Genomic DNA, 15803 nt, shown 5'->3' on the forward strand with positions numbered 1-15803 from the left:
CCCCCTGAACAGCAGCCACCTGTGGCAGAGGTCAATGTTTTTAACCTGTTTTCAAGTAATACATTTCACTTTGAATATAGAGATATAGAAGTGTTTACATCATAGTCATTGGTTTGAGAGAAAGATGTTGCACAAGCACGCAGGTTACATTGTTCACTTATTGTTCACGAAGTAATAATGAGCCTTCATCATCCCCATATATCACAGCCATGTGTTCTCTGACTTTTCTTCTAGTGACGATGTGAAGCTCATATTTCTGGTTTGACTGAAATATCTCAACAACTTCTGCACTGATGCTTTAAAACTACACTTAAAATTATTATTTTTTTTTTTTTTATACACATGTAGTGCTTAGCACATTTATTAGATCTCCCCTAACCCTCAACTCGTCACAGGCCAAGGGTGTCCAACTCCAGGCCTCGAGAGCCGGTGTCCTGCAGGTCTTAGATGTGTCCTTGATCCAACACAGCTGTTCTAAATGGCAAACTGACCACCTCAACATGTCTTGACGTTCTCCAGAGGCCTGGTAATGAACTAATCATCTGATTCAGGTGTGTTGACCCAGGGTGAGATCTAAAACCTGCAGGACACCGGCCCTTGAGGCCTGGCGTTGGACACTCCTGAGGTTAATGAGCTCAGTCACTGGTTTCAGTTCATATTAAATACAAAACTGTATGGTGAATGATGAAGAGTCAGCGAGGATTATCCAGGATATGCTTACTAAGGACTTGTCACTCGTCAGTAGTAGGCGGTGTGTTTGGGTTAACACTCATATCTGGCCTTTTCTCTTCAAATCCAGAACAAAAACGCTCAGCTCAGGACTTTAAAACCTTTGATTTTATTAACCAAACATCACAGTCACTGTCTCCATCTTTTATACTGTCTATATTTCAGACGTAGTATTAACTAATGGGACACATCAAGGCCCAGTATAAAGCTTTGGAAGGGTCATTTCTGTTCCTCTCACGTTGGTGATCCCTGAACTATTCCTTTGGCACCATCATCAGATCAAAATGTGAATGTAATCAATAGAAAGTCACCAGAAACCTGCAGACCGATGAGACTGTAGTCTCAGCTGCACTTGTTTAGCACGACCTCACGGTGACAAGTAGAAACCTGTCCTGTCAGCATAGTGGCATCAACTTTTAGCTCAGATCACCACCTTGCCAATACGGCAACTGAAAGCACGCTCATCTTCTTTTTTTTTTTTATAATAAGCTCACAATAAAAAATGTTCAAAAACTGAAAATCAAATCAGTTGTGAAATGAGAAAATGAAATGGTTCACATGAAAAGTCAGATTCAATCATCTCAAGAAGAAAAGCAGAAAGTGAAAGCTTTAACTGGAAGTGGAGAGCAACGCTGTGTTATTTCCTCTTTTCCTTTTCCAATTAGCTTTTAGGAATCATATGAAGCAGGTGGTAGTAGTGCATGGCTGACTGGTTGCTATCTGAGTCTGAGCACAAAGAGAAATCAGACCTTTGTAACAGGGAAGTCGGGGCTAATGTTGTATTTCTAAATGACCAGCGACAATAGCAACAACACTCACTTCATCTTGCAAAACTGTGAATCTGCTTTTGTAAGTCAAAAAAGGAAGTTGGTTCATACAGCACACAGTTCTTATGAACAGAGGATTACAATAAAAGCCCGTACCACAATGCTGAGACAGAAGATCCCTGCACTGCAGAACAAACATCAAAGTGGACTTCTTAGCTTTCAACATCCCAGAGCTTGTGTGCATGCTGAACGTGCACAGCAACTCAGACGTGCTTTTGTTTTTGGGTTACTGTGGCCAGCGTCGAGTATGTGTCATCACACTTACACATTAGATAAACCACTCCGTGTTGATTGACTGTTACTCTGAATTTCCTTGGTACATTGATTCTGTTGCATATTGGCACAAGCCTGCATTCATCCACATGTTTGTCCTGGAAAGTCAAATTGATTTCATATTCACAAGAAACCAGCGGTTGGGAGTCTAAATGGCTGAATGGGAATTTCTTCCCTTGTTAAAACAAAGCAAATACCATAGAGAAGTCAAGTGTAATTTCTTTATTCCAACGTGTATAGCTTGGAGAAGAGTTTTGTTTGGGTTTTGAAACACTCTCTGTTTTGCATGTGCAGAAAACGAAATCTTTCTATTGAGTTACTGATGGCGTGACACAACCAGCTGGCAAAAGTTGAAATTGTTTGGAGCTTTTGACAGAAAATTGAACACATCCAATTAGACATAAATGAACGTTCAAAGCAAAAGAGGGTGAGTGGACAATATTACAGGTTGTGCTTTCCTTAACACTGAATCTGCAGAATTGATCCAGATCTTATGGCTGCCACTCAGATTCCCCAGTTGGGAGCCTTCCCGAGGAGGTAAAACTGACTATTTGACTGCAACCTTGGGTGGAAATAATACTTTGTGAGTGTTTCTGAGGTCAAGATAACACGGAGTACAATGCTTCACATTACTTTTGGCTGTTGTTACATGTGGAACAATGACAGCACATACAAACTGTGCAGTCAGATGTGAAAGAGGAGCTCAAACGGTGCACAGGGAAGAAATATTTTTTAGAAGTTAGTGGTTTTTGTCATATTTCAGGCCGCCTTATAGAACAAAATAACTGGGCGTCCATCATCAATTGAGGGAGGCCTCTTCTTGTGCAGCTTCCTGGGCCTAAAACACAGAACCCATTCTAATGTTTGTCAACCGGCATCTTTATTGATACATATCAGATGTCAGAGATACAGAGGACGCCATCAAATGTCACCTTAGATATGTCTGTGGATATACATTAGCAGATAGTTTCTGACCAGACAAAATATTCTTACTGTGCCAAGAAATTGCACAACTAAGTGTCTTTTCTGCCATTAAATCTTGCAACACTTCAGATTGTTCCTTCTGTTAGGCAAAAATCTAAGTCATATCCAAAACCTTGTTATGACACATTTTTTATTGATCTTAAGTTAAGTTAATACTTAACTGCCTGAGCTGGTTACTAGCTTGAGCTTGACAGCTGACAGGATCATTACTGAGATCTGAACTTGTCAAAACTTGACTCAACAACATTTCCAAACATCTGTTGAATATATGTGGGTGTTTGGAAACAGTACGATCATCCCCGTTTGTTTGTTTTTCATTAAAATGTATTTTATGGTTGACTTGTTCGACACTCGACGTGTGGGTGTTCAGTGATTCCTAGGTAAGGATCAATGGGACGGTCAGATATCTGAGTTGGGGAAGAAGACAGGTCTTCTCTGTTGTGTTTTGTTGGTTGTAAGCATAAACATGAAATGGGGTAGTGGGGGTTCATACAGTAAGTCATGTATATTTGTCAGCTGTGTGTCCTGTGGCCTGCATTCACAGACAAACCAATTAAATTAGTTTTGATTAAAGGAAAGTCAGTAAATTCAGGGGGTAGACTGAGGCTATGTCCAAACTAGCCGGATAAATTTGAAAGCGGCATTTTTGTCTGAAAACGCTCCGCGTCCACGCTATCATTTTCAGTCGTTCACATTGAAACGGCCGAACAACCTGCCTCATTTCTGTCTGCCGTTTATTTACTTTCCGACTCTTTGAAACGTCACGACAAAATGTTGAGGAAAAGCCATTTTTTTAAATGGACTAATGAGCTGCTGTATAATGCCCTCCGCTATCTTAGTTTAATTGGACACATGACTGCATCACATGACTAAAATGTGTCATCATTTTCAAAAAGGCTGTCCACACTGTGACGTGAAAACGGTGTTTTCAAATGTATCCGCTTTGGAGAGTGTTTTCAAAACGCTGCATTTTCCTCTCAGTGTGGTAAGAAGGCCAGAACGAAGAGAAAAAGATGCGTTTTCAAATGAAAATGTCTCAGTGTGGCAACTTCCATGCAAACCACTAGCAACCAAAGCATTAACGTGTAGGTTTTTAGAGAAGCACCCTCTTTGTGACTGACAGTGACTGCTAGCAGCTTCTAACAACCACTTGGGGAATACAGATTTTTCCCTAACGACTGTTAGCAGTGTGTCACCAACCAGTCTGCACTCCTGTGGGACTGAAGCATGATGAGATGAAGGAGAGTTCATAAAGACTCAGGGAAAGAGCACTCCTGTCCTCACATAATTGCTACAATTTCCTCATTGGACTACAAAAAAGTGCATCTTAAATTCTTTACCCAATGAGTTCTTGCCATGCTGTTTCATATAACTTGTATAAGTTTTAACCATCAAGGAGAAAAATGACTTTAGTGCCATCTTGATGCATTCTCGATCATCCAGGAAAGTAAATCTCCAAAAGTTGATTCTGTTCATCTGGACGTAGCGTTTTGTGGGAGATCACTTGGACGAGTGATGAAACGTTTCTCCCACAAAACGCTACGTCCAGATGAACAGAATCAACTTTTGGAGACTTTAGCACCAGTGTTGCATTTTATTAAAGCAAAGGGCTCACAGTCTCAACAATGAAATGAATCCTTAACAAATGTTGCTCATCCTGCTGTCCACTCCTGTTTTTTCCCACTGAAGACATAATCCACTTTCAGCATCTCTGACATCTAAGAATTAAAGATTATCCTAAAAGCTGGAACACCCAAAATGAGGAAATAACCAAGCTAACCAAGTTACACACCCTTCACTTAACTTTGATCATTGATGAATCATATAGAGCTCAACCCACATTTCCAAATGTACTGCATTTCATGGCAGAATAGTTTAAAACATGTAAATGACCTGGTTCTTGTGTTGCACTTTTTTAGTCTATCCAAGTGCTTTATACAACATGCCTCATGCACCAGTTTCTATTTAACATCCACAGTCCAATAGCATGCAGACTGAAGCAGCCAGGCATCAAAACATCAATGTTCCAGTTAACCTGAGCTACAGTCACCTCAAGTTTACAGCCTCTGATATTCACAGGCTGTCTCCGAGCCAACTGCTAACCAGGCCTGACCCTGCTTAGCTTCTGAGAGCACACAAGATTGGATCTACCAACTTACAATGTAGAATTTAACCACATTTAAATAGTTCTTTGTATGCCCTGGTATGGCTGTATACTCTGTAGACATATAAGCATGTTTAGATGTTATCAAGTTATGGCATAAGATACAGCAGAAGCAATGACTCACATTAGAGCTGTTGATTGTTTTCGTAAGCAATCAGGTTATAGGTGACTTCAAGTTTTTTTGAAGCACCTTTCTGTAGCAGAGAATCCACTGAGCTCTTATCAGGGCTGCAACTCAAAAACCTCAGTTAGGAGCCTCCCTGAGGAGGTAAAACTGACTATTTGACTGCAACCTTGGGTGGAAATGATGCATTGTGGGTGTTTTCAGAGCTCAAGGATACACAGAGAGCACAATGCATCACATTACTCATGCCTGTTGTTACACTTGCAACAGCACATGTAAACCATGGAGTCAGATGTGAAAGAGGAGCTCAAACTGCAATATTTTCACCTGTTGCATGTCTGCAGGTGTGTGGTAACAACCGGATGATCCACGCTTTGTTGTTCTTCGACTGTAAGGCTGTATGTGTGGGTGTTCAGTGATTAACAGATAACGATTGATGGGACTGACAGCTTCTTTTTAAGTGACGTTCAGATATTTTTAACTTAGAAAATCCCAAAGGTTGTCCACAAGCTGTGTGGATGGAAATCAGTAATCTCAGCACATTTACACATCTTTGATGAAGAATCCTTAAACATCGTTTTGATCATTAATTAGGCTATTTTACCTCAGGTTTCTGAATAAAAAAATGTAAAAAGACTTTTAATCTCTCATCTGCACAGCATATAATATCAAAGGATTCTGAAACTGGAGAAATCTCTGCACAAAAGGACACGCTGAAAATCATTTGGACTGTGGGTGTGGGGAACTCCAGTTCTCAAGGGCCGGTGTCCTGCAGGTGTCCTTGATCCAACACATCTGATCTAAATGGCTAAATTACCTCCTCTACATGTCTTGAAGTTCTCCAGAGGCCTAGTAATGAACCAGTTTTGATTCAGGTGTGCTGACCCAGGGTGAGATCTAAAACCTGTTCCCCCGTGTTAGACCCTGAAATCAGGCATGATTTTGTTGTGGAAAATGGTGCATGGGCACTTCCAGAAACCACAGTTTGCAGTGCCATCCAAAAATGCAGGTCTATCATAGAAAGAGGTCTTATGTGACTTCATCTTAAGGGACCACAGCTCATTTAAAATGGACTGAAGAACAGTGGAAAACTGTTCTGTGGTCAGATAAATCAAAATGTAAAAAGTATTTTTTTTTTAAAACATGGACGCCACATCCTCTGAACTAAAGAAGAGAGGAAGCACTCAGTTCAAAAGCCTCCAACTCTGATGATATGGGGGTTCATCAGTATTGGCAGTATGTCTGGAAAGGAGCATCAGTGCTGTCAGATACATAGAGCTTTCAGACATGCTCCCATCCAGATTTTTTGCATATTTCAACAAGGACGTGCATAACTGCATCTATAACAGTAGCATGACTTTGTAGTAGAAAAGTCTGGGTGCTGAACTCACCTGCAGTCCACAGTTTTCACCCAATAAAATCATGTATTTGGCACGTCATGAAATGAGGACTATGACAAGGAGACACAGGACTGTTGAGCAGTTCTTGGAACAGTGCTCTTCTCCCTGAGGTCCAGCAGCGGGTCTCCTCAGATCCCAGACTTTTATGGCCTGAGTGAAGCTGATGCTGCATAGTAGCAAACATGGCCCTGATCTGTTGCTGCCATTAAAATCTTTCTTAAAATAGTAATTTTTAATGCTGTAGTTCACAAAACTCCATTTTTTCATATAAATTTAAGATAAGAATCAGATCACTGTAGCAGCACATTTAATTAAATTCACCAGCAGGAAACAGGCACTGTACGTATGACAAACAATGCAAACAGAGTGCAGGGAGTACTGTGTTAACTGGATGTGACACATGCAATAAAACAACACGGGCAAGTCAAGATAGTGATGTAAACAAGCATGTAGTTAAGTGTTGCTGGTGGCATTTTGCTGTAATGGAAAATGAACAAACATGACTCACCGCTGCTATTTGCACAGTTTAACTTTCCCGTAGCTCCTCAGCTGGCAGCGCCACAACATTCAATGCTTTGCAAAAGAATTGTTTTGTTTTCTCACATTTATCTTTACGATACAGCTGTAAATTGTCCGAGCAATAACAGAAGAAAGGTTTTTTTAAACATTGTTTATGTGGACTGACTTGCTTTTGGAATCAGCACTCTTGAGAAACAACAGTTGTCAGTTCCCTTTTAGCCTTGAGCTCGATGCCTAATTCAATTATGATTCTAATGCTCATCTTTACTGACGTGTGCGAAAGTGTCAGAACCTGTCATCAGGGGTACAGAGGAGGCCATCTAATGTCTTTGTGGAGGAAGAAGTTGATGCTTAAATGTAAAAAAGCTTTCTTTAGCCCTTTTATCGTCTAGCTAGCATTTACTACTTTTTGTGTAGCTAGCTCATGTTGGATTTTGACTTTGCTTTGGATGATAGTTCTGTTGTGGCTCTTCTTCAGTGTGCCTCTCTTGACTGACAGTCTGTTGTAGATTTTTGGTGTTCAGTATCAGTGGCTGCCTCCCTTAAAGGTGAGCTGTTGTTTGTGTTAACGCTTTTTGTTTTTCCAGAAATGGCTCTAGCTTCTTGTTTCGCTTTATGAAAACATTGCAGTCTTAGATTTCACTCTGAAGTCTCTTCCTTGTAGACGTTGTTTGTGCAGGAACTACACCGGAGCACGCCACCATGTCAGCGCAGCGCTCGTTTGCTTTTCTGCCCGTGTGAGCATGAATCAACTTGGAAAAAAAAAACAACCCAAAAAGACTTTAAACTGGCAGCAAGTGAAACAATGTGTCATTCATATGTGGGAGGAGTGGTTGGTGAAAATGGGCCTCTGCCACTTTCATCCCATTAAAAACCAATAATCCATCAGTCTTTGTCATTTACAGCACTGATGATCCAAACAAATATGCTTTTTCTTTTTTTAGACTCCTTGATGAAAACAATGATGAGTGTAAAAAGTGCTAAAACAAAGATATGATTTATATCTGTCAGTGCGCCCCAGGGCAGCTGTGGCTACAACTGTAGCTGCCTCCACCAGTGTGTGAATGTGTGTGTGAATGGGTGGATGACTGGGTGTGTAAAGCGCCCTAGAAGGGACTAGCAAAAGCACTATACAAATACAGGCCATTTACCATTTATACAAACATGCATGAGAACAGTTATCAGAGCATCTTTATTTTTTTATGTCACATGTTCAGACTGTTTTCTACTGAATGAGATGAGTAAAGTATAAAAGTCCTTTTGTGATTTTGTGGTGCCTCACAAAGTGACCCATTCTAATTAGGATTATTTTAAATAATTTATAACAATTTCAAGGTGGAAACCAGTTGATGAAGTGATTAGGGTGTTGATTTTATGGGGTTATTGCAGTGTGGCAGATTTCAGTTCTGCCCTACCTCATTCACTGTAGCATTGAAGCAGTGAAACACACCCAGATACTAATAATACCTACGCCCTGCTCCAGACAGGGCAGGCTGGAGTTCATTCAGTCAACTGTGAGCGAGCTGACGCCGAGTGTGTGCATGAGCAATGAAAGACACCATCAGTGGAGCTCTGACACAAGTATTAACCACAGAAATGAGTAAACAGAGAGCAGATCCTCTGTTTGAATCCACACATGAATGAGGATTAAAATGTGGACAGTGACGTTTATCTTGAAAAACAGGAGGGGAAGAAAAGAGTCACGTAAATTAGTGACATGGTCACTCCTTAAAAGAAAAAACTGGATTTTTATCTTTAAGGACAAAAATATGAATCAGAATCAGGCATGTTTTACTCAGTGAGAGCCAGGAAGACTGATTTACAGGCTTGGGTCCAAACTTTAAATGCTTAGACGTCCGTCACACCGTTCTCAACAATGTTGCTCAACAGCCTTCAATATGTCAACACAATGCCACCAGAATGCAATCAACCTGCAGCCTGATTTCAGAAACACTCTGCAACTCACATTTAGTCCATTTAAATTGCCAGCGATTAGTTTTAGTGCGTCTAAAGCTACATACAGATTAGTACAACCATAAAAAGGGATGTAATAAATGTTTTAGTGCAGGTGAGGGGACGATCACTACAGACTGAACTTACATTATCCAGGGATCATTGTCTCTGTCAAAAGTTAAACGTGGCTTCAGTGTTAGTAAAAACATGAGCTTACACAGCAACTGCATGAATAAGGAAGTAAAACAGAGTTTTAGCTTCAGGTGCAGCAGGAGATGAGGCGTCACAGAGAAACTCATCCGGTAGAAGGAAATCTGCCACTGAGATTGTTGGCTTCACAGAAGTAATCAGTTACATTTCTGGAACAGAAAACCGAAAGTTTCCCTCATCAGTGTGTCAGTGATCTCAGGTATTACTAAACCAGGCCCGGGTTCCCCAGGCTTCAGTCTCCCTTGGCATTAAATCAGACAAGATAAAGTTCAGGTATAACTCGAACAGTCTTAAAAATGAGGAAATTATCAAACTATAACACAAATTGTCATCAGTGTGTTAAGTGGCAAAGAAGAAGCTGTGCAGCCTGGGCATGAAGTGATAAATAGTGATCAAATTCTCTAAAAATAACCAACAATATCATTTGTTTTGGAAAGATTCAAAAGTGTGAGCAGTGTCATCAGCCAGCAAAGCATAACAGTGTTGTTGACCAGCTCAGACATCATGCAGTTTCTAAATGCCTCTGCTCGTTCTGGCAGTACGTCATCACAGAGACGTCTTCATGTCGCCAATTATCCCCACAGCCATCATCACACCACACAGTTCTACAGACACTACATAATACTTACTTGTCCAACTGTCCTTTACTTGTGCAAAAAAGAAAATAAAACAAAATCAAATATAGTAGTTTTTCTCGTTTACAAATTAGAGGAGCAAAAATGCTGAAACCTATACAGACATCCTTTCACATCACTTTAAATGAAGATTTTCCTTCAGCTGTGTCTTCTTAGTAACACTTACTCTTCAGGCCTTTGCAAATCTTTGGATTCTTTTTTTATTTACATTTCATACATCTTATTGTTGAAACTGGGATCATGATTCAGAAATTATGCCTTTATTTGGTGTCATGGAACGTGCAAAATGTTGTGTTCTTCTTATAAAACAGTCAGATTTATTGTGGTTAAATGACTTGTTTGGAATCGTAAGACAGGTCAAGGATTGTTTTCAGTAATTTCCTGCTGATGATGATTCTCTGGCCCTTCGGCCGTTAAGGAAACACTCAGCAACCACATGTTCCTCTGATCAACTGCCTGATGTCTACTAAGCAGGAGGAGGCTATAAAAAGATTTCAGAGTGCAGCAATCGCAGCTTGCAGTTTCTACTGACTGAGATGTCATTAAGGAATGGCAGCTAAAGGGAGAAGGCCAAGAAACTGCAGGTCTGCAAGGCAGGGAAGCAAAGCAAACACCCTTTATGACTGCACTGGAGCTACTTCAAGAGCATGGAGGGGTTTCACTGAACTAATATGGTCTATGTGAAAAAGTAATAACGAGTAAAATCGTTCATCACACAGAGAGTCGTGTCCAAGCTGCAGTCATTTTGAGAACAAAGGCAAAGAAAAGAAGCCAGAAAACATTAAATATAATAAAAAATATATTAGTAAAATCCAGGAACAAACTTTAGTGTACTGTCAGTCAAGAGAGGAGAACTGAAAAGAGTCAAAACAAAGATATAAATAAAACCCTCGAAATCAATACAATGACTTAATTTAGTTTCTAACGAAAACAAGACAATAACGAAATAGAAGTTCATGGATGACGAAAACAATGATAAAAAGTGACTGAGACTTTCATCGAGGATAAAAAAGAGATGAAAATGTTCTAGAAGACGAGATCCAATCAGAGTGAATGACGTGCCCAGTTTTGCTGTCAAATGTCTTCAAGTAAAGACTAAAATAAGCAATACCCTGTTGTTGTAGGGTCTACCTTACAATATAAAGTGATTTGAGGCGGCTGATGTTGTGATTTGGTGCTAGATAAATAAAATCGAATTGAACTTAAAAATTTAAATAAATAAATAAATAAAATATTAATAGTTAAAAAAAATGCTAAATGCTAGCTTCACAAACAATGCTTGTCCATCTATTCCTTCTTTTATATACAGACTTTGTGTAGTAATACTTTAGGTTGTGTGTGTGTGTGTGTGTGTGTGTGTGTGTGTGTGTGTGTGTGTGTGTGTGTGTGTGTGTGTGTTGATGCTGTTCAGAGTGTAGTTTCTTGTTATGTTGAGGGAAAGCTATCTGCAGCACTCTGACATGAAGCTTATGTTATATTAGTACAACACGTACTGTAGTGTCACAATGTGACATTTCACACTTACAGCATCGGCCACAGACATCCATGTAGTCATGCCTTCATAGGAAATTCACTGCCATGAGTTATATTTCCTGTAAATTTTTCTTTTCTTTTCTTTTCTTTTCACATAAACAAGACTAATTTGGGTCAATACTTTTCTAATCTGCGGGTTTATGTACAGACATATCTGCAATTTATGTTGGACCTGCAGCAGCTTACAGTGAATGTCTTTAGTATGCTCCGGCAGTGAGATAATGCGGATGACAGAAGGGGAGACGTTGATCATAATCCTGGATGAACTGAATGTAAGAAGAAAACAGAAAAGGAAGTCAGTGTCTGTGTGATGCTGAGTCAGGAGCACCTGTAAGAAGTCTGAATCAAATTGGCAACAAAAATAGGTCATGATCTCATTACTGGCAGGAAGATATTCTTCCAAAACAAGGACCTTTTGTTTTTTCATTCATTAAAAATGTCATATGTTATTCATATGATGGAGTTCAGTGTTTGGCTTCGTTTGGTTTGAAGTTTTTTGTTGCCTCTTATTACCTATTACCTTACCTTGGACTGTAATCCTCTTTTGTCTTTTTGTGTTTTAAGCAGAATTCTGTCCACTGATGTAATAATTTGGGTCTTGTACTACAGCCATGTAAAAAATAAAGTTTTCCAAGGATTCAGTCCTGAGATCTGGACTTTGACTGGGACATCGCTGCACTTGGATTCTTTTCTGTTTGAGTCATTCAGTTGTAGATTTACTGTTGTGCTTGGAATCATTGTTCTGTTGCATGAACCGATTTCAGTCAAGTTTGAGCTATCAGACAGGTGGCCTCACATTGGAATATTTTGGTATACAAATGAGTTAATGGTAAACTCAGTGACTTTAAGGTGATCAGATCCTATGTCCTCAGTCCTCCACCACCTTATGGCTCTGTGGGATGACGTTTTTGGATGTTTTTCTAGGCTGTATTGCCACATTCTTCTAGAGAGAGCAGACTTCCTCCTGGTAACCCTTCCAAATAAGCCATTTTAGTTCAGTCTTATTCTGTTTGCACCGTCATGAGCTTTTAACATGCTAACTGAGGCTAATCAGACCTGAAGGCTGGAAGATTCTGGGAAGATAGCGGCATTGTGTTAACACACTCCTGAATGCTGCACACCAGCCAACAGCCCAAACTTCTGCTTTTACAGATTTGCTCACACTGCTCGCAATTAATTCATTAAGTGCAGTTAATTAGCAACACCTAGCTGCTACTTACCCTATTCCTGTAGATGAGTAATGGTGCTCTTAGTTTACTTAGTTCTCTGTTTGGTTACTTAGTTTACTTAGTCATGTGAAAACTTTCTGTTTATGTAGTTTGACGATACTCAGCTGTCCATTTAGTGTATTTGCTTTAGCACTTGGTTATTTTTAGTCTCATATTTTCCAGGTACACGGTGAATAAACCTGCTTTTTCCCGTAAAGAGTGTTGGACAGCCTCCATAAATTTTAAACGGCATATAACAGATGGACACAGCCACTGTGATATCACCCACTGCTTTTGGGCTCTGCGTTTTGCACTCATCACATCTAAAGTAGAAACTTCTTGGATGGTCACTACACAAAGAGTCATATTAATGCCATAAAATGCTCAAAAAGGACTAAACAACAGAAGCATCGCTGAGATCTACCAGACAGCTAGCGGCTGATGCTGCCTGTATCAATAAAAAAAACCCAATTCAATGTGATGAATTCATGAAATATTTACAAAGTCCAATACTGTTTTTTAAGTTTAAGGGAAGCACTTTAACAACCCATCTTTGGAGACAGCCTCAAGTGGCCACTGGAGGGACTGCATTCTTTGGCGTGGAGAGATTGAGCATCTATTCTGGGAACAGATCTCTGCCTCTGTCATCCAGACAGACTATTGTTCTAAGTGCTGCTAACACTGCATTGAGACCATTAAAAGTTCTCCTGCCTTTCTTTTTGTCATGTGTCCTCTTTGCCAATTTCATCCTGAGCCAGTCTCTCTGCTCTGCTGTTGTTTCAATATACAAATGTTCTCTTACACAGATGGGCTTTGGCCTCAGGAAAGTGATGTTACAACTCTGAAGAGATTTCTTTGTCCTATAAAATGGACAAAAACAACTAAACTGCCCAAGATGTTTCTTAGCTGGCTCTAACATATTCCATTTAACAGTCAATTTCTTTTGTGCTCAGACGCCAAGGATCATTCAGATGTCTTTCCACAGTTGTATCACTCTTAAAATATGTTTTATTATTCTCTCTTGCATGCAATAAATATCTGGAAGCGACTTTTTGGGGTAAAATAAATCAATTTCATGGCGATTAGGAAGAAAGGGACACTGTTTCTTTTCATTTGCGGAAAGATATCTGAGTGCAGCAGACATTCATGGAGAACATGTTGGCTTTAAGATGAACACTGATCCTGTAATAATGGGCACATAGGGGGGGCAGAGGAAGCCCAGTGCGTTTATGGCCAGACTGAGTCATTCAGAAAAGGTTAGCGCATGTTTACGTCAGCGGACATCGTGGAACCTTTAATGGCACTCTCGTGTGACAGCTTGTTTGCTTGCACGGGTGCGCACAAAGGTACATGCAAATGAACTGTGTTGTGCCTTTGTGTGTTTAATGTGTTAATGGCCAATGCTGCTTAACCACCCATGGACTGGACACACTGAGTCACCTCTCAGATGGCACAGCACCTAACACTCGTGGGTAGGAGGATGCACATATAAGTGACTTAGGTAGTCTAGTCAGAGAAAGTGCAGACCTCTGTCCCTTCAGAGATGTTCTATTCAAGTTGCCTATGTATGCAGCTCCATTCATGCTGCATATTTTCATATTTAGGAGGCAGATGGCTTGGCATAAACAGCTGAAATAACAGGAGTGATGCTCAGATGTTTTGTTCTGTCAGCACAGGCCTTTGCATTTACAACAGAAACACACCAGCAAACACAAACTGCTTGGTGAGGAACGTCCAGAGGAGGGCTGTTTTTACAGTGCTCGAGTTATTTAGAAAAGCAAGCGAGATCTGAGAATCCAGAAATAATCACAAATAAATACCAAATGACTTTGACATTGGTTGAAATCCTGTTGTTTAAATTATTTAAACTGCAGCTCGAACTCTGTAATCATATATTATGAACCTTGGCTGCTCTGTAATAATACAGTGGAGGAAATCATTATTTGATCCTAAGCTCATGTTTTGTGGCAGTTTTGTTTTAATTGAGAGTTTTGATGTAAAGAGACAGAATATCAACCAAATATCCCCCCAAAAAAACACATTGCACAAAAGTGAGGAATTGACTTGTATTTCATGGAGTGAAGTACGTGTTTGATTCCCAAGCCAAACATGGCTTAGTACTTGGTGGGAAAATCCTTGTTGGCAATCACAGCAGAAGGATATTTTTTGTAATTGGTCACCAGCCTTGCGGACATTTTAATCCACTTTACAGAAACTCCCTAAATCCTTTAGATTTCTTGGCTGAAGCTTGGCAGCTTGAAGCTTCGGCTCCCTCCACAGATTTTCTGTAGGACTGAAGTCTGGAGACTGACTAAACCACTCCATGACCTTCTCCATGTGCTTCTTCTTTAGGCACTCCTTTGTTGCCTTGATGATATGTTTTGGGTCATTGTCATACTGGAAGACCCATCTATGACCTTGTCCAAGGTGTTATTGTATGACTTAAGACTCTGTCCATAGGCCACTCAAACAATCCAAAGCATAATGTTTCCACCTCCGTGCTTGACAGGCGTAGTGTCCTTTGGGTCATGTTAAGCATTTCATTTTTTTTGGAAAGGTCAAGTTGGCAGATGCAAGAGAGCTGTTGATGCAAGTTGATGCAAAAGAGCTCGACTGTGGTTGCATCTGACCGCAGCACTTTCTCTCAAAGTCATTTAGATTTCGGCAAACAGGCCTGTACATGTGCCTTCTTGAGCAGGGGGACCTTGTGGGCACTCCAAGATTTCAGTCAGTTACAGTGTAATGTAATACCAATGGTGTTCTTGGTGACTGTGCTCCCAGTTGTGGCCTGATCCACCAAATACCTCATGATCATCCTCACCCGGCGAGGCAAGATCTTGCATGGAGCTCCATTTAGTTGATATTTTGTCTCTACTATTCCCACCTGTTTTATACTGGGTGAAGCTCAGGATTCAACCACAAGGAACTGGGAGCTAACAAAACAAAGTCTGCTATTAAGTTCTAGAAGTAAAGAACCATATCTTAGTTCCCCCTTACCAGGTAAAGGAGTTAGAAATGTATTACTTTACATTCATTATTCGAGTACATGTTATTAAATTAACTCACAATATATAGTTATTTTTACAGTACTCCTCTGAGAAGGACAACTGTAATTAATCGCTGTTGATCTGGTTGAGAAATTACCTGGGTCCCAAACACACAGCTCATTCGGCCCTCTTAAGACCACTGAATGTGCCATGTGGCCCATTTGTAGCTTAGAGATTAAAGTAACTCAATCTTCTAG

Source organism: Aulonocara stuartgranti (genome assembly GCF_965226115.1).
Source record: "Aulonocara stuartgranti genome assembly, chromosome: 16".
NCBI lineage: Eukaryota > Metazoa > Chordata > Actinopteri > Cichliformes > Cichlidae > Aulonocara > Aulonocara stuartgranti.